This window comes from Canis aureus, chromosome 23 (genome assembly GCF_053574225.1).
Source record: "Canis aureus isolate CA01 chromosome 23, VMU_Caureus_v.1.0, whole genome shotgun sequence".
NCBI lineage: Eukaryota > Metazoa > Chordata > Mammalia > Carnivora > Canidae > Canis > Canis aureus.
In genome coordinates, this window is record NC_135633.1 from 49,701,414 (window position 1) to 49,726,034 (window position 24,621).

The 24,621-nt window shown below is 33.6% G+C and overlaps 1 protein-coding gene across 4 annotated transcripts in view; it reads left to right on the top strand.

Annotated features, from left to right (window-relative positions):
- CNTN5 (contactin 5) overlaps positions 1 to 24,621 on the top strand; it is a 1,290,695-nt gene that overhangs the window by 455,753 nt on the left and 810,321 nt on the right. For 3 of the 4 annotated variants that reach the window (XM_077867587.1, XM_077867590.1, XM_077867589.1), the window contains exon 3: positions 20,328 to 20,398. The exons of the other annotated variant lie outside the window; for it this stretch is intronic. The gene's annotated coding sequence lies outside the window, so the exon portion shown is untranslated. The remainder of the gene's footprint in view (positions 1 to 20,327; positions 20,399 to 24,621) is intronic. 4 annotated transcript variants of the gene reach the window in all.

A 24,621-nucleotide genomic window follows, 5' to 3' on the forward strand; every position in this document is an offset into this window, starting at 1 on the left:
TCTATTCTCAGTAGGGCTAAAAGTCATGTACTAGGCTTATGAAAAGGAGAAACTCGGGATCCCTGGGTGGCGCAGCGGTTTGGCGCCTGCCTTTGGCCCAGGGCGCGATCCTGGAGACCCGGGATCGAATCCCACATCAGGCTCCCGGTGCATGGAGCCTGCTTCTCCCTCTGCCTGTGTCTCTGCCTCTCTCTCTCTGTGACTATCATAAATAAATAAAAAAATTAAAAAAAAAAAAAGGAGAAACTCCTTGACTTGTTTTATTTGATTTCATTTCATTCTGCATAACCTTTAATCTAGGAATGAAAATGTAAACATGTTCAAAGTAGGAAAAAGATTTTTTTTTGGGGGGGAGTGAAATTTGACAGTAGATATAATTTAAATAATCTAATTAGAAACAAGTAATGACCATACTTTTCCTTGCCTTTGAATTTTAAATCTATAATATATAATATTATATAATATTCAATTTGCCATTTGGCATAAAGGCATTTTTAAAAAAACAATTTTGATGTGTTTTATATTTATAAGTCTTCTCTCAAAATTTTAAATAATGAAACAGGTTCTGCTTCTCAAAATAGGTATACTGATACTGTGCCTAATTAAATCTACAAACCACGATTTTATTAATTATGACCTTCAGTAAAGATTATGTATTTTGAGATGCCAGAAAAAAACATGAATAGTCTGTACAATATTTTATTTATGCCACTTTAAATTTTCATAGCAATTCACTTTTTTTCTAGCTTAGTTTACCTAATTGGACCAAGTTTATTCCCAGAAGCAAAGAGCAAGCCACACTTTATTACAGGACACAAAACTTTCACTTGTCTAAAAGGAGAAATACAGCCTAAGGCATAGAATATAGATAACAGATTACATTTAAGAAGGTTACTATTCAACTCTAATCAGATCTGGTATATCTCTGACCTTGGCGCTGATTTTTCCAGCACACATTAATTTTATGATGGATTATGAATTGTCTATAGCTGTGTGTTGATGTAAAAACTGCTCTATAGGGATCTCTGGGTGGCGCAACGGTTCGGTGCCTGCCTTTGGCCCAGGGCGCGATCCTGAAGACCCGGGATCGAATCCCACGTCGGGCTCCCGGTGCATGGAGCCTGCTTCTCCCTCTGCCTGTGTCTCTGCCTCTCTCTCTCTCTCTCTCTCTGTGACTATCATAAATAAATTAAAAAAAAAAAAAACCCTGCTCTATAGAAATTTAAATACTTGCTTTCTTGTTTCATTTTTCCATGCCTTTACTATGCCATTTTCACTATCTGAAATGGTGAATCTTCTCTTCTATATAACTACCAATCAGCATCAAACACTTGTCCTGGTAAAGGGTACAGACAGGAACCAGGCAGCTGTTTCATATGCATTCAGGGCCATCTTTAGAAGTTTATTTTACCTGTCTCACCATCAGTTTCCTCATCTGTAAAATATTTACATCAAAAAAAAAATTAAGTTCATGGAATTGTTTTAAGGCTTAAATGATTTAATGTCTGTAAATTACATATAGCAATGGTTGGCATGATTATAAGTATTTTATAAGCATTTGCTGTTAATTTTACCTGATTCTTTAGATTCACTATATGTTTATTCTTCTGCCCTTGTTTATAACCTGTTGCAACATCTAAAGTGTATCTAATCTCTGTTCTCAGCCATTATTAACTTCTAATACAAAAAGTAACTTCTATATTTTTCACCCTCTAAACTGACCTTTTGACTCTGCCCTGTTTCCATTCATGACCTAATAAGTCACTGCAGTGAAGTTATTCCTGTGTTTACCTAAGTAATGATCAACACTGTAAATGTAATGCCAAGGATTTTTTTACCCCACTAGATTCCAAAAGAATGTTCCATGAAAGGTAAGGGATGACTTTTGGCTCAATAAGTATTGAGCCTAAGACAGTTATGAAAAACCATTTACATGGGTTCTTCAAATCTATGAGGAGAATATTTTGTGTGCACTTCAGAATTATGTGTATTGTGCTGTTATTGGGTCAAATGTTCCATATATGAGTTAGGTTCATTTGGTCTTTTGTGTTGTTCATATCTTCTGTTTTATTGATTTTCTGTCTGGATGATGCATCCATTTTTGAAAAGTAAGATATCAAATTGTCCAATTGCTGTTGTACTGCTGTTTATATTTCTCCCTTCAGATCTGCAATGTTTGGTTTATATATTTATGTGTTATGTGGTTGGATTTATATATATTTTATCTTCCTGTGGAATTGACCCTTTTATTATGTGTAATGACCTTCTTTGTCTCTTATGATAGTTTTGACTTAAAATCTGTTTTGTCTGAAATAAGTATAACCACCCTGGCTCTTATTTGGTTATTGTTTGCATGGAATTTTATTTTTTCACTTCACTTTTAGCATATCTGTGCTCTTAAATTGAACTGAATCTCTTATAGACATTACATAGTTGAATGATTTTTTTTTTTTTTAGTGTCAGGCTTTCTATATCCTTTGTTTGATGAATTTAATCACTTTATATTTATTTATTTATTTATTTATTTTTTTTTTAATTTTTATTTATTTATGATAGTCACAGAGAGAGAGAGGCAGAGACACAGGCAGAGGGAGAAGCAGGCTCCATGCACCGGGAGCCTGACGTGGGATTCGATCCCGGGTCTCCAGGATCGCGCCCTGGGCCAAAGGCAGGCGCTAAACCGCTGCGCCACCCAGGGATCCCTAATCACTTTATATTTAAAGTAATTATTGATAGGGAAGAGCATACAATTGCCATTTTGTTAATTGTTTTCTATATGTCATGTTCTTTTGTTCCTGTCTCCTCTTGCTGTCTTTTTTGTAGTGAAATACTTTGATTCTTTTCTCTTTATATTTTCTGTGTCTACTATACGTTTTTTTGGTGGTCGCCATGAGACTTGTATAAAGTTTTTTATAGTCATTATCTGCCAGGATATCAGTTTTAAGCTGATAATAACTTACTTGAATTTGACACATATGCTCACACACACACACACACACACACTCTATGATTTTACTCTCCAGATACACAATTTATGTTACTAATGTCAATATTTACTTCTTTTTTAAGATTTTATTTATTTATTTATTTATTTATTTGAAAGAGTGTGTGAGAGAGAGCATGAGCAGGGAGGAGGGGTAGAGGGAGAAGCAGACTCCCTGCTGAGCAAGGAGCCTGATACGGGACTTGATCCCAGGACCCTGAGATCAAGCCAAAGGCAGATGCTTAGACTGAGCCACCCAAGTGCCCCAGTATTTATTTTTTTTAATGGTGCATATCAATTAACAAATTTTTGTGGTTATAGTTACTCTTAATAATGTTATATTTTATACTAGGGTTAAAGTGATTTATGCACACCATTTTCTGTAGTTGTCTATATATTTACCTTTTCCAGTAAGATTTAAACTTTTATAATTTTTATATTACTGCTAGCATCCTTTGTTTACATATGAAGAACTCCCTTAAGCATTTCTTGTAAGGCAGTTGTACTGGTGATGAACTTCCTCAGTTTTTATTTGAGAAATTCTTTCTTCTGCATTTTTGAAGGATAGCTTTGCCAGTATAGTATTCTTAATAGCTTTTTGTTTGTTTATGCTTTTGCAATAGCATCCCACTTTCTTCTTGCCTGCAATGTATTTTTTGAGAACTTTGCTGATGGCCTTATGATAGTTTCCTTGTATATGACAAGTAACTTTTACTGCTTTCAAAATTCTCTTTATCTTAGACTTTTGACAATTTAATTGTAACATGTGTCAATGTAGACCTCATTAGGTTCAACCTATTTGAGATGTTTCGTGCTTCATGAGTCTGGACATCTATTTCTCTCTCCAGATCTAGGAAGTTTTCAGCCATTTTGCCTTTAAATAAGCCTCCTACTCCTTTTCTTTCTTCTTTTACAAGGAAATTTCTTTGTTCTTAGCTACTCCTAGACAATATAGCTAATAATTCCTCAATGGATATGGCATGACAAAAGTAGGTTTCTCTGGTAGAAAAGTCAAATGTCATTTCACTGTCTCTTTCCTCCACAGGAGAACTGAAAGACTGAGACGATCTTTCTTGGGGCTGCACTATGCCAGCCTGGGTGAGGGGTGACATAGGTAAATTGAAACTATTCTTATTTTTTTCAATGCTTCTTTTCTCATTTCTGTCCTCTACTGGGATACTGTAACTTCTTTCCTGGGTTCCAGAGCCCTCATGAAGGTATTTTCATCCATGGATGGTTGCAAAATCAGTGTTTCTGTGGAGATAAGAGCTGAAACTTTCTATTTCACCATCTTGCTGTCATTGCTATCATCTTGTGCCCTTTGGAAAACATTGCTTTTCTCTATTCTTATATATTATATCACAATTATCAACATCCTCTCATGCTAAGCAAACCCTGCCACCATTAATTTCTAAATATTTGTCTCTTTTTGTCATGGTCATCTTTGTTAGATGACCAAGACTTATAAGCTATCTTAGACTGTTTTTTCTTAGATTGATATTTTCTGACATTTCTAATCTTTCTGTTCAAATTCTGTTTTTTTTTTTTCATCTAATTATAAGCCTTTTCTGTTTTTCAGCATTGTTGTCCTAGTACCTGACACTGGAGAACAATAAAATACATTGAACTTAAATGAATTAATTTAGATTATTATATAATGTTGTTATTCCACTGTGTAAAATGTTAAAACAATTTAATCAGTTAGTGTTGCCTACAAATTCATTATGTTGGCATAAAAGACTTCATGAGCTGGACCTGATTATTGCTCCAAGCTCCCCAGTGATTTCCTCCTCCAAGTGTTGACAACCTATCTCACCTCTTCTCAACTGGGATGACTATATTTGGATTTCAAGACTCCACTCAAATACTTAACTTCTTAATTCATCCAAGAGCTAATTATTTTCTCTGTGCTATAAGTATAACCTGCAGCTAACCCTGTTATAATCATAGTTCTCTATACTGCCATTATTATATATCTGTGCTTCCCCTCAAGTGATAATTTATATAATAAAGAGATTTAATTTCCTTAAATCTTATGTATAGAAAATATAACCAGCACTTAATAAATGTTATGTGAGTAAATCAGGAATAAATGAATAAATTGGTATGCTGCTAAGGTTTTATATCCTTAAGATCATAGCTTTAGTCCAAAATTCTAGGTGATTACATGTAAGATACAAGGCAAATTTGGAAGATTTTAAGAGGAATAAAAAGCCAATAAAAGTACTGTTAATTTCCATGTGAACTGAAAATTTAGTAAAATTTAATTCAAATATGAATTATTGTTATGAAAATTAATTATGTAAAATTCAATTTAAACATGAAGCATTACACTGTAGCTTTCCCTTTCTTTTAGATCCTAAGGAAAATTATATAAAAGGAAATTATGCCTATTAAATATATAAATAAGCATATTAATAGAAATACCACTTTTAATAAAAAGTTTCTTAGTTTCTCACAAAGCTACACATTTTAAAGTCACAAAGAGAAACGAAACAATTCTATTATTTTAAATGATAAAGAAATTATAAGTAGCCCTTTAACGTTATCTTTTCAACCCTCAACATAATTTAGAATCTATCTATTGTGTGACTTTGTAATAACTATTAACTGATGTATGTAAATGTATGTTTCAGAAAGCCATAAGAGTTACTTTCTTTTCCAATAAAAAACTTGTATATATTTAAGGTATACAACATGACATGGGTATATACACATGGTTGTAACAAAATGATTACTACAGTCAAGTTAGTTAACATATATCTTCTTACAGTTTCCTTGTCTTTGTTTATTTATGATAGACAGAGAGAGAGAGAGAGAGAGAGGCAGAGACACAGGCAGAGGGAGAAGCAGGCTCCATGCCGGGAGCCCGATGCGGGACTCGATCCCGGGACTCCAGGATCGCGCCCTGGGCCATAGGCAGGCGCTAAACCGCTGAAACACCCAGGGATCCCCCAATTTGTTAGCTTTTTAAAAAACCTATTCAATTGAGAAAAAATTAGCAATAACTGAGATTTTTTTCTTTGTGTAATCATAATGATTGAAATAAATTTGAAAAAGAAATAATCCCACCACCACCCCCAAAATGAGATCCTGTCCTAAATTATGCTTTGGACAATTATATAGCCATGAAATTCCTCACTGTATTCTCTCTTTGTACTTTAAAACTATGGAGTTTTAATCAATCGAAAATTGACTGTACCTATCCATAGTAGACAATCACAATCATTTTTCATTTACTTATTTGAAGAAAACTACAAATATTCTTTTTCCCTTGTAATAATGAGCTAATACTTACACAAATTGTTTTACCCCCAATTCTTATATCGTAGTCTTGTAATTAATATAAGTATTTTGTGTTCTTTTATCCCATTGCTGATTGCAACTACTGTCTAGTGTTTCCCCAAAAGTTTATTGTTATTGCATCATATTTTTAGGGAGCGTTTTACTTTGAGTTCATTTGGACTTTCTGGTTTGCATGAGCCCAATTCAGTTAATAGTATTTTTAAAAATTACCATTGTCATCATTTCAGAAGTCTAGACCAATGATTTGTCTTATATTGAAACTATATCACATTTTTGTCTTTTTTGTTATTTACTGTAAACTGAAATGATGTTGCTTTTATTCTGTTAACTATGTGTAAAATTGGAATATATGAACACAAAATAACTCATTCATAATAAAAAGTTAAAAAAACTGATTTTCAAAACAAGTCTTAAAAACTGACTTTCCAATGCAAAAACTGGGCAGTTGATTTATTTTTTGAGTTACTTTCATTTCAAAACCATTACTTTGATCATTAATAGAGATCTTTGAAACTCAGAGTGCAGAATTTAAAAATTATAGAATGGAGAAAGAATAGGATACACAGAACTGTGTTTTTACTCTACAGAGAATATACTTAAAAACAATTCTTCATTGGCTGTAAAGTGATGTGAAGAAAGTCTTATAGACTGGGGATACATTAGAGAATCCTTGAATAAGTTCAGAGAAATCAAAGGCAAAGATCTGTGTTGGTTTTTCAATCTGGAATTCTTGGAAGAGTCAGCCTTAATAAACACACAACAACAACATGAGGTGGCCACATTAAAGTGAAAATAGTAGCAGAGGAGATATTGACAGCAAGAAAATCAAGAAAGTACTTCATTTCTTCTTAGGTCTGGCATATAGAAAAACACTTATTTTGGTTCTGCATGCTCAAATGGAAAGTTGAATGTTCCTGCTGTATATCCACTATGTACTAAGGTGAAGTGTCTATATAGCAAATATTGATGGATTAATGAAAGAGTGGGATGTAAGTGAGAACATGAAGACCATCAGAGGGAAAAAAATATCCAGTATGGTAACTTATTCAACAAAGAGAAATTACAGAACTCCAAGGAGCCATCTCTATTCATGGTCTCTACATAGTGAGAAGTTATTTCATGTAACATACACTTGCAAAAAAAAATACCGCAGAGAAGATGTTCATTATCAGATGCCAAGATCTTATCAGTCAATAATTGTTGGATTACTATAAGGATAAGGTGAATATTCACCAAAATTTGAGAAGCTAAGTATCCCTGTAGACGAATTCATAAAATAAGTGTCTATGCTTTCGAAAGAGGAATGTGATTCTTTGTGAAAAGCATCCTCCTGAAGATTTCTTTTTCTTCCCTTATATTGTTGTTGTTTCCTTTGAGGTCTTTAATGACTTCTTTCTGGTAGACGTTACTTGGATAATCTCCAAACTTCGTGAAAACAAAATCTATAACATGAAGCTTCCAGAATGTCTAATCTCTTTCTAACCAGGATATTCCTTGGCTCTTATGAAAATTTGCCTACTGCCTCTCCAAGACTAGCTTCTTAAAGAATAGGCAACTTTTAGTGAATTAGAGTTTAAAGAAGTTTGCTCTTCTATTTATCCATCAACCACCAGAGCTCACTCAAATGTCATGCAAAAGTGGGAGAGGATCTCCCCACACAGATTACCTATCCACCTGTGTTTCCTTCTACACTCAGAGGTTAGTTGGAGATTTCTACATGTGCCATGTTTTGTCTTGCCTGGCACCTGCTTATAAGTCAGTACTTTCTTATAACTACAGTTTTCTTTAAGTCTTCTTTTTTCTCTTCTCTTGTCATTACTAAGTCTTGTTTAAAAAAGAAAGAAGTAAAACATGCAATTAAAAAATAAGTACCAAATACAATAATATACAACAGAAATCTGTTGTCAAATTTCCCTATACTGGGAAATAAACATATATAACCATTTGTTTTCTCTTCTTGGCTACTTAAATAATGTTTAATAGCATACCTATGCTAGTATTTCTTGCATTAATTCTAGACATTGTCTATTGACTCTTAGCAATTAAGATGAAGCTATGAACCCCTTACATTATTTCCAATAACCTATCAACTTCTCCTTACAACTATTAGCTTGTTAATTATCCAGAATCATTTGATTCATCTTTATATAAGTATGAAGATAGTAGCAATACTATTCTTATCTCTATTTCTACTCCTCCCTTTTACTTCCCAGCCTTTGCAGTTATATCTTTACTTCCACATCATCCAGGTTAAAAACACCTATGCTCTGGTAATATTTTAGTTTTCCGAGTGTTATAGGTTAATTCTAAAAAGTGAAAAAGAATATTTACAGGAGATATTTATTTGTATGTATGTATGTATTTATTAACTTTACTGCTGAACAAGTGTGTACTAAGATTTTTTCTTATACACCCAATGTTTCTATTCCTATTATTCTATGTATGATATTCTCAGCATTTCAGTTAAATATATTCTTTCTAAACTCCATCAATTTTTGTAATCATTACGTATTTTACCTTCTTCAAATATGTTTTTGTAACTTTCTTGTATGCTATTTCTACACTTTCTCCAGAATACCTGATTGCTTTCCTTTTTTAAATGCAAAAAAATATAGCTTGTTTTAAGTATATCACCAATATTTTTAGTGTATCCTCATACTGACTGTTAAAAATAGCACTTGGGGCACCTGGGTGGCTCAGTTGGGTAAGCAGATGCCTTCTGCTCAGGCCATGATCCCGGGATCCTGGGATCCAGCCTTGCATCTGTGGGGAGCCTGCTTCTCCCTCCCCCTCCGTTGCTCCCTCCACTTGTGTTCTCCGGTTCTCTTTGTCAAATAAATAAAATATATTTTTTAAGTAAATTTTCTCACAATAATCAGTATCTCTACTTTCCAAATAGCTGGGGCAGTGGAAGACAGAAGTAATTTATTGGATTGGTTGGAAATGAGAGAAGAAACTGGGTTTCAGGTCTCAGTAAGGATTATGATTTTCCATAGTTTGCATGTTCAGATTTTTGTGGAACTCATCTATCAGAGTCTAATATCCCATTTCTGTTCAATAGAGCTTCATTAGGTGAATGTATCTGAGATGACTGAAATTAAATGAGGATTTATACATATCAGCTTGCTCTGTAGTATAGATCTGATAACTATATTTGACCTCAGGATCACTGTATTTAACTCTAAAATCTTCCCCATTCTCACTGGTGTGAGGTGGTATCTCATTGTAGTTTTGATTTGTATTTCCCTGATGGCAAGTGATGCAGAACATTTTCTCACATGAAGGCGTTTACCATGAGCTGCTAAAATGAACAGTTTTCAAGTTTTAGTGGATTAATCAAATGAAAAGTTATTTCTTAATTTTTGCTCCTAATTTGACTATCTGATGCTAATGAGGAATCTTTCCTGAGAACCTTTAATCTAGTAGTCATTCTGGACTCCATCATCTTTCTACTGTGCGCCTTTGGCATCTGAAATCCTTTACTTGTGGTCATAAAGAAGAGATTAGTTTCCTAGCCAAAGTTCTTAAGGAAATTTTAGGGACCTGGGCAAAATAGGGTATACTCTACTCTCTACATTCTACTGTTCAGAACTAGTCATAGGGTATCAATTTAATTACATAAAATTGTGGAAAATATAGTCCCTCTGTGTGCACAAAACTAAGAAACAAGATTGGTGAGAAACTCTACAGTGTGTTACCAAAACTCCACACCTCCTGATTATTGCTAAATGCTGTGCTGGAAAGATTTTTTTTCCTCTGGATGATCAGTAATGTAATGAGCAAAATAGATGTGTGGGAATTAGTTGACAGATATTGAAAAAATGGGAAAATGAGCATTTTTCTGAAGACTCAAAGTCTAAAATGCTTTATTATAGAAATTAATTTAAAATGTTAGAACATCATTTGCAAATCTCAAAAGAATACCATGTGATATAGCTTTTATGATATAAGAGCAGAAAGTCATAAAAGCCTACTGTATGACTTGACAAGGATAAAAAATATTTTATTTGCTCTTTTGTCTAAATATATTTTATTATCCTTTTTCTTTTTTTAATGTATTGGTACAACCAACTACTTTCTTTTTGTTTGGATTTCTCTGAATTTAGAGATATTCTTGTTGGAGCACATGGGTGCCAATCAAATAGCTATTCATTGTATGCTAGTTGCTAAACTACAGGAAACTCAGCCAAGAAGTAGGTTAAATGTTGCTTAGGTGAGTTTTCATTACTCGAGAGACTCATGTAACTGAATAAAAACCAACTCTCCAATGTAATAGAACATTGTTTATTCTGGTGTGTAAGCATGTAAACATGACAAAATGAAGCTGTTAAAACAATGAAATAGTATCCCTCTAACGATTTTGAGAACAATCTAATATCTTAGAGCATCAGACTTACTCTTAAGAGTATCTGATTTTGTCATGTATATCTTTTGACTTTTCCTCCTCTCTCGTGGTTTCTGCTTTAGAGAACCACAATGTTCCTTTATTTACTAATAGTGACACCTATGACTAATGAAAATTTATCATCTGAGATAGTTTGCTCCCACTTGAATTTCCTACAATATTGTAGAACCTATACGTACTTTATGACATGTATTATTCTAACAGGAAGATTCGACTAAGGTAATATTTTCATGAATTATGCCGCAAGACATCCATTCTGTAACATGGAGTCTGCCAAGAGATAATACCACCACAGAAGGGATTCAGGAAAATTCTGGTGTTGTCATATTTCTACTGCAGACCCTTTACCTGAAGGAACATGGTAGTACAAGGGATCAAAGAGCAAGAGCCAGAGCAAGTGAGAGAGGAAAGAGGGATTAATTTTAAAATTTAAAATTTAAAAATTTAAAATACATTAAAATAAATTATTTATTATTAAAATAAATAAAAAATTTAAAATAATTAAAATTTTAAAATTTAAAATGGAAATTAAAATAAGACAAACATTTTTTTATGGCATGAGGGACTTGAAATAACTGTCCTGCTCTTACATTTCAAAATTTACCCTGCATTTATATCTTTAGTTATATCGGTACATATCCACTCCCAGAGTTCAGACATATTTTTTTCACTTAGATTTCTTACTTAGTAATATAATTGATTGCACAAGAAAAGAATTCCTAAGGCTTTCTTTTAAAAAATGTATTGGGAAATTATATTCAGTATGTTCATAGTTTTTTAAAAATAACAAGTTACCCAATTATGGTAATTATTTTTCAAAACTATTATAAAAATAGTTGCTAAATTTGACAATCATTCACAGATTTTGGTCAACAGAAGAAGCATAGTGTAGATGCCTACTATTTGGGTCTTAAATTATGACATAAATTAACAAAATTAGAAAAATAGCAATAATCTTCATGTTCTGTCTCCCTTTCTGATATTTCCTATCCATTTCTTCTCCCTTCCCTTCTATTCCCTTTCACTATTATTTATATTCCCCAAATGAATGAGACCATATAATGTTTGTCCTTCTCCGATTGACTTATTTCACTCAGCTAATACCCTCCAGTTCCATCCACGTTGAAGCAAATGGTGGGTATTTGTCATTTCTAATGGCTAATATTCCATTGTATACATAAACCAGGGCAAGGGGTGGGGGTGAATGGGTGACGGGCACTGAGAGGGCACTTGACGGTATGAGCACTGGGTGTTATTCTGTATGTTGGCAAATTGAACATCCATAAAAAAATAAATTTATTATTAAAAAAATAAAAATAAAAAAATAAAATGAAAAAAAAGAAAAATAGCAATAATCTATTTAAAGGCAGAATGCTGTTCTGAATATAAAGCCCATACATAATCATTTAATAGATGAATCCCAGTGCTATTTCTGTTCACTGTTTTTTACATCTTTAACTTTCATTGCTCTCCTCTTACTTGAGAAATATCTTGCAATCCAGAAAAGATCTTTATCTTAGCCTGGGTTCCCCAGAAAGCAGTCTCTGGCAGAGTGTTTAATTGCTATTGTATTTTTGTTTGTTTTTGTTTTTTTGTTTGTTTGTTTGTTTTTTTGGTAGTGCAATCCCAGGGAACAGAAGTGAGAGACAGGAAAATAAAATAGTTTAGAGATTATTTTGAGCTGGTTACTGCTAAATAGTTTTTTTTAATCCCTTAGGATGCCCCTATAAAATTCAAATATACTGCTTCTCAGTTTATAGAGACCTGACTATGTTGGGGTGAGAAAGGCAGAAGAATTTAACCATGGTTCCCCATCTCCCATTAATAAAAGCATTGCTCCATTGGGTATTAGCCAAGACTACTTTTAAGATGTGCATATGTGAAAACCAAGCAGAGTCCCATGGAGTCCGCTTTAGGAAATCCCTTGGGTAGAAAATGCAGGAGTCAAGGAGTTGTACTCTCTGAATGAAGTATGTGAGATCCCACACAGATCAAATCACTATAGTGGCAGCTACAACAAGCTATTTATTAGGCCTGGAAGATCTGAAGTGGTGAATGTGGGAAGAATGATATATTCCAACTCTAGAACCATAGAGATACACTATTGCTCTTCATATCTAGCTTTCATACTATAATATGGAGTCTCCATAATTATGAGGACAATACCCTCATTTCTTTTCTGAACAGAGCAGGGGAGGGCAGAGGTAAAATCCAGTTATTTGTGGTCTACTTCAAGGTGTTATCTTGCCTCAATATCTGAAATACTTAAGGAATAAGAATCTGTGAAGCAAGCTACGGCCCCTGCGGTTTTATCTGCTCTGTCCTGACACCACTATCAGTATTCATTGTCTCTCTATTCTATTGCTTTTCCACATTTCCCTCACTCTTAGCCAGTACTTTGGCTAGTCTTTATGCTTTCCTACTGGAGTGAACCCAGACATTTATTCTTGAGGGGTCTAAAACTTCAGTAGCCTTGCTTTTGCCAGGCCATGGTTTCTGCCATCCCATATACTGGTTCAGTGGTCCAGACAGAGCATGCAGAGTTGCCCCCAGTGAACTCATTAATAAAGAACATACAATTATCAGTGTATTCTGTATTCATATGCTTGTGATAATAACTACTTTCTTAGAAAATAGGCCCTTTGGTCTAAGGCAATGTCATACAGAATTACATATCAGTAGGTTAAGTACTTTGTAAGCCTTTGGGTGGTGGTTCAGGTAGAGGCACCCTAGGCAGAAAAGGTAAATCTATATTCTGAATAAATACTAAATCTGCTAAAGATGAATATTTGTACCTTCCAGGGTAGAAGTCCTATGTAACCAACATGAGACCTACTCTCTTCAAAGAATTGTGCTATATTGAAGGCCCATTTTTGGTCTCTTTTGTTGGCAAATCTTACATACAGCAGTGACAGTAGCTCTACCATCTTTGTTGAGAGGCTCATTCATTCTTATTGGGCTCAGGTAATCTCTACCACCATGGTCACTTTGTTTTTGGGCACTTCATGCAAAAATAGGGGTAAGGTGACTACATATTTAAGTTGGCTGACGCGTATGAGATAGGTCATATTCATTCATTGTGGAAAGTCTACTCTCTGAATAATTCTCTCTCATAAGCATTATTATAAAAAGCAAAGATCTACCTGTTTTATGATCACACTCATAAGTACATAAATTTTCTCTTCTATATATCTCATTAACCCCCAATCCTCCATTCTTGTATTTTTTAGGTATCTAAATAGATAGAGCATTCTTCATTACTCAGGAATCTATGTTTATACCTACCTCGACAATCTATTTTTTCTGTTTTCTTTTGATACTTAATATAACATATATGCATATATTATAAATCTTTAGAAAATATATGCCTCTAAAGAAAGTGATTAGTGCTATAGAGATGTGACAGAGTCCAATTTTTAAATCTTGCCCAGTCTATTTTTTGTTTATATGTTTAGTCAAATAGTAGATGATATATGAATTAAATAAATATACCTAAGGCAGTTAAATTTGTCTCCTCCTTTTGGAAAACAAAATAATTTAAAGAATGTGATCAAATTTAAAGATAGTTTAACTGGTTCAAAAAAAGAAGTCAAAGCAATGACAATGCTAACAATCAGTAAACTCGAACATTGTATACAGTACTTTCATTAGGGCTCATTTGATATGTTCAACCAACAATCCTAGTAAATGACATCATTCATATTTTATTTTATAGACAAGGTTATTATCAATAGTCCTTCACCTTTTGCCATTATTAATAGTCATGCCAACCAATGTTGTCTAACTCCAAATAAAGGGCCCTTCATTGGCATATATTATCATGCATTTATACATTCAGTTAACAAATATCAATTGAGAAAAGTACTAGACATACCGTAGTAACTCAAAATCTTATTCTAGTGAGATTAAAAATAAAATGATTAATATATAATATATCATCAGTAAAACTAAGCGCTGACAAAAAAATTAAGGCAGGGTAAATGACAAACGAGGGTAATTGGGATATTCAGAGAAGTTCTCTCTGAGGAAATGAAGTCTGAAGAAATGTCTGGCCTATATATGTTTTAACAAATATGGAGATAAAAGATTCACTTTTCTTATATATGACTTAAACCTCTTGTTATTGTAATCATGGATTATAATGCAATATTTAAGTTCCATAAGATTTCAATAGCATTTACTAACTATACTAAAGTTCAAAAACAATGTATATGACAACATTAAATTTTGTACTCATTCTGATATTGCTGGTTATGGATTCCTTATAGGAAATTTATTACAGGTCATTTATTACAGGAAAAAGAAATATTGTAAGACGTTATTTTCCTGAGAATTCAAATCTATAGAGATGACTACACATTAACTTAATTTACATGTAGCACCATTCTGAGGCATTAAAGTCAAAGCTTTAGAGTTCTCCCCTGGAACTGATGAGGCTTACTCTATAAGAGTCGAATCAAATTTAGAAGTAATCAACTCCATGTGGCAAATCAAGTATGAAAGGAAATGCTTCTTAATCTTTAGAGGAATGTGTGTGCTCACTATTTAAGGTTTAACTCCAAAATAATGGAATTGTAGTAACCCTTGCTCTCCCACCAGGCTATATCACACTAATAGAACTTAAATAGATTTAATCCTAAAATATATCCATTTGTCTATCATTTTTAATGGTAATACTAAATCCCTTGAACTGTATACCTTTTATCTTAATTGGAATAAATAATTGCTTCACAATACGCTAACATTCTTTAGATCTTGACTTTAAAAGATGAAGAAAAGCTTGTTACTTTCTGGTAATAGAATCCAAAAAGCTGATGTAACTTAATAACTTAAAGAAAAGCACTTCCGGGATTCTGGGGAAAAAAAAAAAAGGTCTGTGGAAAATGAAAGTTTTATACAAATGTTTCCAATCTGTTATCCTGAGATAGCTTGTGAGAATTAGGTTACCACAGAAGACTATGGTGAAGTCATATACTTTCTTTTATGGCTGAACTAATGCAGGCTAACAGAGTTGATGGGCCTGTTTCCACCTCCATCACCAGGTAAAGGTGTTACTTAATTTTCCAGAGTTTTATACTTGTCTTTTCTTCTCCCATGACATTCATCTCAACCTTAGAGAATATGAAGTGTAAATAAAAGCCTATTTTTAAGAGTGAAAGAATAAATACCTAATAATTTTTTCATACATTTAAAAAAGATGTCAGATACTGCTTGTATTGTATGATTATAATTAATTCTAATTAGTATAAATATAAACACTTTGCAACTTGAAATATTATAGAGATAATAAAATATATAATGATTGATTCATATTCTTATATATTAAAATGATTATACATGTGATATAATATAAAAATCATTTATTGGAATCATGTCTTTGTATGTTCCATATATGTTATAAAAAACCATTTGCCATGTTCTTGCCTCATGACATATGATGTTTTCTGGAATTAGCAAACATTCTGTATGTCTCATTCCCCTAGCAGCACATTAAAGAAAAGAGATAATAGCCAGGACATAAAGACCGTGTTATATTATGCTCTGAAGTTTATGTTTTGTCCTGAAGAAAACGAAGGATTTCAAGCAGTAGAGCTACTCAATTAATCCTTAGAAACAGCATTCTGACAGTAGGGTGAAGGATGATTTGGAGAAGGGATAGTATTTTTATTCTGGAAAATGATGAAAAAGATAATGTACCAATGTAGGAAAGAAGTAACACAGGCTTGATCTTTAGTAGTAAGAAGTGTGAAGGGAGAGATGAGAGAGAATAAGAAGATAAAACAGAAAGGATTTGGTTACTGGATTAGGAGAATGAAAAAGGAGAATGAGTTTAGGGGCACCTGGGTGGTCAGTAAGTGGTTAGTGTTAAATAAATAAAGTCTTAGAAGAGGAGGAGGAAGTTGTTTAGTTTTACTGGATTGAGGGATACTGTGGACTAAATCTCCATTTACTGAGATGGAGAATGCATGAGGAGGAAGAATAATGTGAGAGAGAACAAGAATTTTCCTTTAAATATGTTAGCTTGAAATGTCTGTAGTATGTTTAAGCATAAATGTTTTGTAAACTATTTGGTATATTAGACTACAAATAGACTGAGATAGAGATTTCATTGCCAGGTATTACTTGTATATGTTTATTAAATCACAACAGAAATGTACACACAACTATTTTTTGAGATAAAAAAAAAGATGACTAAGGCCAAATTCCATGAGGATTAACATTTAAGGAATGTATAATAGACTAGGAATTCATAGAAATGATTTTTAAGAAGTGGTCACAAGTGTATAAAAGGTGGGATTTGGCTTCCAATAAATCAAAGGAGAAGAGTCATTCTTTTCAACTTCTCATTCCTAATAATTATTATTTTACTTTACACATTAAAAGTTCATTATATGTCTTTAAAGAAGAAATCCAGCTTCAACAATCATGTCTTACTCAATGGAGGTTCCCTATGAGGTATACGGGGACAGGGAATGAGTTAGCATTTGCAGAAACATAAAGGTAGTTCTACAGATTCAACTAATGGCTGACTAATAAGAGTCAGAGGAATTAAAATGCAAGCATTAAACACATTCTGCATCCTCATGTGCATGAATACAGGATATTCCAGATGAGATATTTGACTGATGGATTTGCAAAACTCTCTATGAAGTTGTTAGAAAAATATCACAGATAACTGAGACTAGATGTATTGAAAATACATCTTGCTTATCAATGGAGTTTATCAATATGGAGTTTAATGCATATTTATCTTGTCTGAACTCAAAACAAGAGCCCTAAATTTAGACCCTGCTAATCACAAGTAAAAGAAGAAAACAGAGAAGAAGCAAAATACAGTGATTAAATATATCAGGTTTGTAGGCTAGAATTCAAAGATAGATTCCAACACTTCCTAATTGATTTTAGGTATTTCACCTTCATGGAGTTCAATTTACTCATGTGTAAATGTGAACATTAGTGGTATCGACCTCACAAACATAAATATGAAAAAGAAAACAGTTATAAAATACTTTACACAGAGCATGGCACATATAAGCACTCAAAAAAAAGTAAGAATACCAATAATTGGAAACTCACTAGAGAAAAGTATAACAATTTCAGATAGGACGGTATCAACTTGATGTGGTCAAGTAAATTTTATGGAAATTGGTTATCTTTAATGAACCTATACATTTTCTAAAAATAGAATAGAGAAAACTAGGAGGGATTAAAAAATTTTGATAAAAAAATTTTAAAAATGCTTTGTTACATTAATTCATTTAATCAAAATAACTGGAGTTAGAAAACATGGAGGTAAAAAAGAAACTGAGTTAGATATTCAGGGAAGATGGGTCAGAATCCATTTCTGAAAAGATACAAGGGAACACTGTCATGGAAATTCTAGCTGTTAAGAGGAAACATGATTGTAGTTGGATGCAAGGAAAAAAATAGTGAATACCAATAGAAAATTACTCTTTTTCTCCGGGAATGTAGTAGTAGCAAAACTCAGAAAGAGTTTAACCTTAGCACTCAAAGAAAACATAATGACATGAGCCAGTGTGTGAATACAAAACTAGCCAATGAAGAAGGAGAGAACAAATAACCAAAACCTAAAATATCCTAGAAGAGTTAGAATAACATGCATATAACCCAACATGCCATATAACCTTGAGATTGTGAACTTGGAAGTAAATCAACTAAATACTCATTGTTTGATATTGGAGATTTCTTCACACAGCTGTAAAAAGTGGGATGCACCTGCCTGTTACGTTATAACTATAGTGAAAAGGTGAGGCAAGTTCAGAGTGTGTTCCAAATTGTTTCAAAGGCAATTGAACTCTAGTCATCTGAAAAATTTTCCTAGAGTTGATTTTGACCAAAGATTTCATTTTCTACATTGCTAGCTACTGTGCATTCAGGTTCATCAACCTGGCTATTTTTACCTAATAGGTCCTCAACACAGCCATACTAGATTTAGAATGAAGAAACAGTAGGTCGCGTTTTCCATGCCATTTTGATATTTTTGTTCCTTTTCTCTAGTTCTTCTTAAGACTGTGCCCTCTAAACAGGATCAATTTCTATAATGAGGTATAATACATAAAAAATATGCTGCCTTTGCTTTTCATAACTCTTAGAATATTATTGCAATTCAGGGTAGAGTCAGTCTCCCATTTGTTGTTATAGTTTTAGGCCTCCTGTATCTGTTTATCTCTTGATTACTCCAGCTTTTATAATCTTGGTCAAAACTTTTATAATCTTGAGTCTCAGTTATGGCAGTTGTTTCTTAATTTTCTTTATTCTAATTACCCCTACTCTCAAGTAATTTTTCTTAAACAAGTCTCTTTATGTTCACTTCTATGGCTCTCCTTCTAGCTAGCAACATTATCCACTTTTCAGATTTTCCTTTAGAAAACTTCCCCTCCACAGTAGTCAGATGTGAGATCTGTGTAAGCTTGACTCTTTTTCCAAAGATACAAATGTAGGCTCTGATTTCTGAAGCTACCTACTGTACTTCATACCCTGTCTCCAATAATGGGCTTAAGAATGAATACCATAATACAGTAGGAAACAATGAAGTTTCAGGAGTTTTTAGGGATTCTGGAGAAAAAAAAAAGTTTCTTTTCTCCTTGCAGGGAGGTGAAAGAAATATGATTTTTCTTACTGTAGACATTATAGTGTATGAGATGAGAAACCATTGCAGCCATATTTTTTTGTTGTTATCAGGGGAACTAATTTTAGGATGAAACTGACATGTTAAAGTGAGCAGAGCCAAGGGTGGAGCTTTGACTGGTATACCAAACTTCCGATGGTGCCATGGTTAAAGCCAATCCTACTTCTGATCTTTGCAATCATACACGCCAATAAATTCCCTTGTTGGTTTATAGCAGTATGGCCTTCCTTCCCTATCAAAAGCATTTTATCAGATAGAAGATATTTTTGGTCAATAATATGACATCTAAAAATTTCCAATTCTGCTTTGAATTCTGTTTCTACTAAGATAGTAACACTCAATATTCCAAAATTTGAACTTGGACTACTACCTAGTGATTCTTGTCTCTCTTGAATTTAAAAAAAAAATTGTAAACCTACTTAGTATGAATATTGTCATATCAAATCCTTACAGATGTTGACATAAAGATTTTTATTCTAGCAATAAATTAATAATCCCTGATGAAAAAGTTAAGTCAATATCAGTCCTGATATTTATTTGACATATTTTTCATACTTCTTTTTGTTGGCAATGACCTTTTCTCTGTTTTATTGAGATATACTTGATATATAACATTGTATCAGTTTAGGGTACATTGCGTAAAGATTTGATATATGTATATATTGTGGAATGATTACTACCATGTTTATTTAACATCCATCACCTCACAGGGTTACATTTTTTTAAGTGATGAGAACTTTTTAGAGTTACTGCCTTAGAAACTTTCAAATATCCAATGGAGTATGCTTAGCTGTGCTCACCAAGCTGTACATTGAGTCCCCAGAATTTATTTACCTTATAACCAGAATTTCGTAACTTCTGATTGCCTGTATCTACCTTCCTCACCTCTAGCAACAACCAATCTACTCTCTATTTCTGTAGTTCAGGGTTTTTTAGATTCTATTTATAAATGAAGTCATGAAGTATTTGTCTTTCTCTTTCAGATTTATTTCACTTAGTATAGTGCTCTCACGGTTCATTCGTTTTGTCACAAATGGCAGAGAGAGAGTAAAAGGTGAGAGCAAATTTTCCTGTTCCATTTACCCATTTATGGATACTTCAGTTGTTTGCATGTCTCAGCTGTTGTAAATAATGTGGTAATGAACACAGGAGTACTTGTATCTCTTCAAGGTATTGATTTTGTTTCCTTATAATATATATGCATAAGTGGAATTGCCGGATCATATGATAGGTCAATTTTTAATTTTTGAGGAATCTCCACACTATTTTCCACAGTGGCTGCATCCATTTACATTCCCACCAACAGTGTACAAGTGTTCCCCTTCCTCCACATCCTCAACAGTACTTTTTATTTCTTGTCTTTTCTATAATAGTCATTCTAACTGGTATGAGATAATACTTCATTGTGGTTATGATTTGTATTTCCTTGATGATTAGTGATGTTGAGTATTTTCTCATGTATATATTGCTTACCTATATGTGTTCTTTGGGAAAATGTTATGTAGGCTCTTTGTCCATTTTTTTAACTTTTTAAGTTTTTATAATAGTTTCAATTAGTTAACATACAGTGTTGTCTTAATTTCAGGTGTACAATATAGCGATTCAACAATTCCATAGATCGCTGGCTGCTCACCACAACAAGCACGTTCCTTAATTCCCATCACCTATTTAACCCATAATCTCACCCCATTCCCCTCTGGCAATAAGCAGTTTTTTAAACTCTAATAGAGTCTGTTTCTTGATTTGCCTCATCTCCTCACCCCCCTCATTCCCCTTTTCTTGGTTGTTATGTTTCTTAAATTCCACCTATGAATGAAATCATATGCTATTTGCTTACTATAACAGACTTATTTTGCTGAGCATTATACCATCTAGCTTCATACATGTCTTTGCAAATGGCAAGATTTCATTCTTTTTATGGATGAATAACATTCTAATACACACACACACACACACACACACACTTCTTTATCCATTCAGCAAACAGTGAACACTTTGGCTGCTTCCACATCTTGACTGCAGTAAACATTGGGGTGCATGTATCTCTTTGAATTACTGTTTTTTATACTTTGGGCAAATACCCAGTAGTGCAATTGCTAGTTCTTGGAATTGTTCTATTTTAAACTTCTGGAAAAAACTCCATACTGTTTTCTAGAGTGGCTGTACCTGTTTGCGTTGCCACATCAGTGCACGAGGGTTCCTTTTTCTTCACATTCTCGTTAACACATGTTGTTTCTTGTGTTATTGATTTTAGCCATCTGACAGGTGTGAGGTGATATCGCATTGTAATTTTGATTTGCAATTTCCTGATGGTAGCTGATGATAAACAACTTTTCATGAATCTGACCATCTGGACAGATGGACATCTTCTTTAGAGAAAAGTCTATTTGTGTCTTCTGTCTAATTTTTAGCTGGATTATTTGTTTTTGGGTATTGAATTTTTTAAACTTCTTTATATATTTTGGACACTAACTTTTTATCAGATATGTCATTTGCAAATATCTTCTCCCATTCCATGGGTTAACTTTTAGTTTTGTTAATTGTTTCCTTTACTGTGCAGAAGCTTTTCATTTTGATGTAGTTACAATAGCTTATTTTTGTTTTGGTTTCCCTTGCCACAGGCAATCTATCTAGAAAAAATTTGCTAGGGCTGAACAGAGAAGTTACTACCTGTGCTTTCTTCTAGTGTTTTTATGGTTTCAATATCACATTTAGGTTTTTAATCCATTTTGAATTTATTTTTGTGTATGGTCTAAGAAAATGGTCCAGTTCCTTTTTTTTTTTTTTTTTGCATGTAGTTGTCCAGTTTACTGTCTTTTTCCCATTGGATAGTCTTTCCTGCTTTGTCAAAGATTAATTGGCCATATATTACTGGTTTTTTCTGAGTTTTCTATTTGGTTCTATTGATCTATGTGTTATTTTTGGTACCAGTACCATATTGTCTTGATCACTACACGTTTGTAATACGATTTGAACACTGGGATTGTGATATGTCCAGCTTTGCTTTGGTTTTCAAAGATTGCTTTCACTATTTGAGGTCTTTTGTAGTTCCATACACATTTGTTTTTGGTTCTATGGAAAATGCTATTGGTGTTTCAACAGGAACTGCATTACATGTGTAGATTATTTTGGAAGTACACATATTTTAACAATATTTACTCTTCAAATCCATAACCATGGAATGTCTTTTCATTTCTTTGTGTCATCATTAATTTCTTTCAACTATGTTATAAAACTATAGAGTTTTCAGAGTATAGGTCTTTCACCACATTGGTTAGGTTTATTCCTAGGTATATTATTATATTTGATGCATTTGTTAATAGGGTTGATTCCTTGATTTCTCTTTCTACTGCCTCAATTGGTGTAGATAATTCTACACCAATTTTGTATCTTGCAAATTGAATATATCACTTTGAATATATCATTTCTGGCTTAGAAGGTTTCTGGAGAAAAATCTCCTGCTAATCTTATGGGTTTTCCCTTGTACGTTGCTGTCTTCTTTTGTCTTGCTACTTTTACATTTTTTCTTATCACTATATTTTGCCAATTTAATTATGACATGTTTTGGCAAGAATTTGCTTTTGTTAATTTTTATGGGAGTTCTCGGTGCCTCCTCTATCTGAATATCTGTTTCCTCCTAGATTAGGGAAATTTTCATCTATTATTTCTTCAAGTGAATTTTCTTCACCCTTTTCTCTCTTCTTCTTCTGGGACTCGATTATGTAAATGTTATTACATTTGATAGCATCACTAGGTCCCTATGTCTACTCTAGTTTTGCATAATGCCTGTTTCTCTTTTGTTCAGATTGCTTTCCATTACTCTGTCTTCTAGGTCATTAATTCATTTCTTTGCTTCTTCCAGCCTACTGTTCATTCCATCAGATGTGTTTCTCATTTCATTTATTGAGCTCTGCCATCTTATTCCTTATCTGTGTGTAAGGGTCTTATTCATGTATTCCACTCTTTGCTCAAATCCACTTAGTATATTTATGATCATTACCTTAAATTCTCCATCAGGCATGTTACTTATATCTGTTTCATTTAGATCTCTGGCTGTGGCCTTGTCCTGTTCTTTCATTTGGGATAAATTTCTGTTTTCTCATTGTGTCTAAGTCTCTGTCCCTGTTTTTGCATGTTAAGGAAGTCATCTATGTCTCCTGTTCTTGAGGGTAATGACCTTATGAAAAAGAGGTCCTATACTGCTCTGCCTATAGTGTTCCCTGTTCCCTAGGGCCTGACATTTCTGGGAGTATCTCTTATGTGTGCTACAAGTGCTCAATTGTTTGGTCCTGGTCACTTTGTCCTTCAGGATGGTCATCTAAAGAGGGTCTCTTTGCCTTTTGTGGGCAGCATTTGGTCCCCAGTCAGAATGTACACCTTTTATCTAAGTATGCTCCAGTCTATTGGTGAAATGAGACCCGTCACCATTGGTGCCAGAACTGAGGCTCTGCAAAACTCCTGTGTTGGGAGACATGGTGTGGACAGGTTTGGGCTGGTCTTCTGGGGAATGGAGCCTGACATGCTGGGACTGATGCAAGTGTAACTAGAGAGGGAAGTTCCACCTAAGTGTGGGGGGGCGGGCTTTGTATAAGCCATGTGCTGGTTCTCACAGCTTTGGTTTCATTACTGTATCCAAAATATCATTGCCAACACCAGTGTCAAGGATTTTGTCTCTTTGCTCTCTTCTAAGTAGCAGTAGCATTTCTATATATTACAATAAATTATCTGAAAAGGAATAAATAGAATAATGCCATTTACTAGTATCAAAAACAATAAAATATTTATGAATAAATTTGGGATGTCTAGGTGTCTCAGAGGTTGAGCGTCTGCCTTTGGCTCAGGGCATGATCCTGGTGTCCCGGGATCAAGTCCCACATTGGGCTCCTGCATGGAGCTGTCTTCTCCCTCTGCCCATGTCTTTGCCTCTCTCCCTGTGTCTCTCATGAATAAATGAATAAAGTCTTAAAAAAATTAAGCAGGAAGGCAAAATATCTGTATATAGATACTATAAAATTTTGATGACAAAAATTAAAGAAGACACAAATAAATGGAAAATTATCTGATGATCATGGATTGAAATAATATTATTAAAATAGCCCATAATATCCAACATCATCTGTAGATTAAATGTAATATCTATTAAGATTTTTTTAAAAAAGGCTTTGTGACCTAATGTCCTCACTGAGTTGAAGAATAGTACTCTGAGTGTGTGTGTGTGTGTGTGTGTGTCAAATTCAGAGGTGAACATGGCAGTACTGGGTAAGTTTATTAATGTTT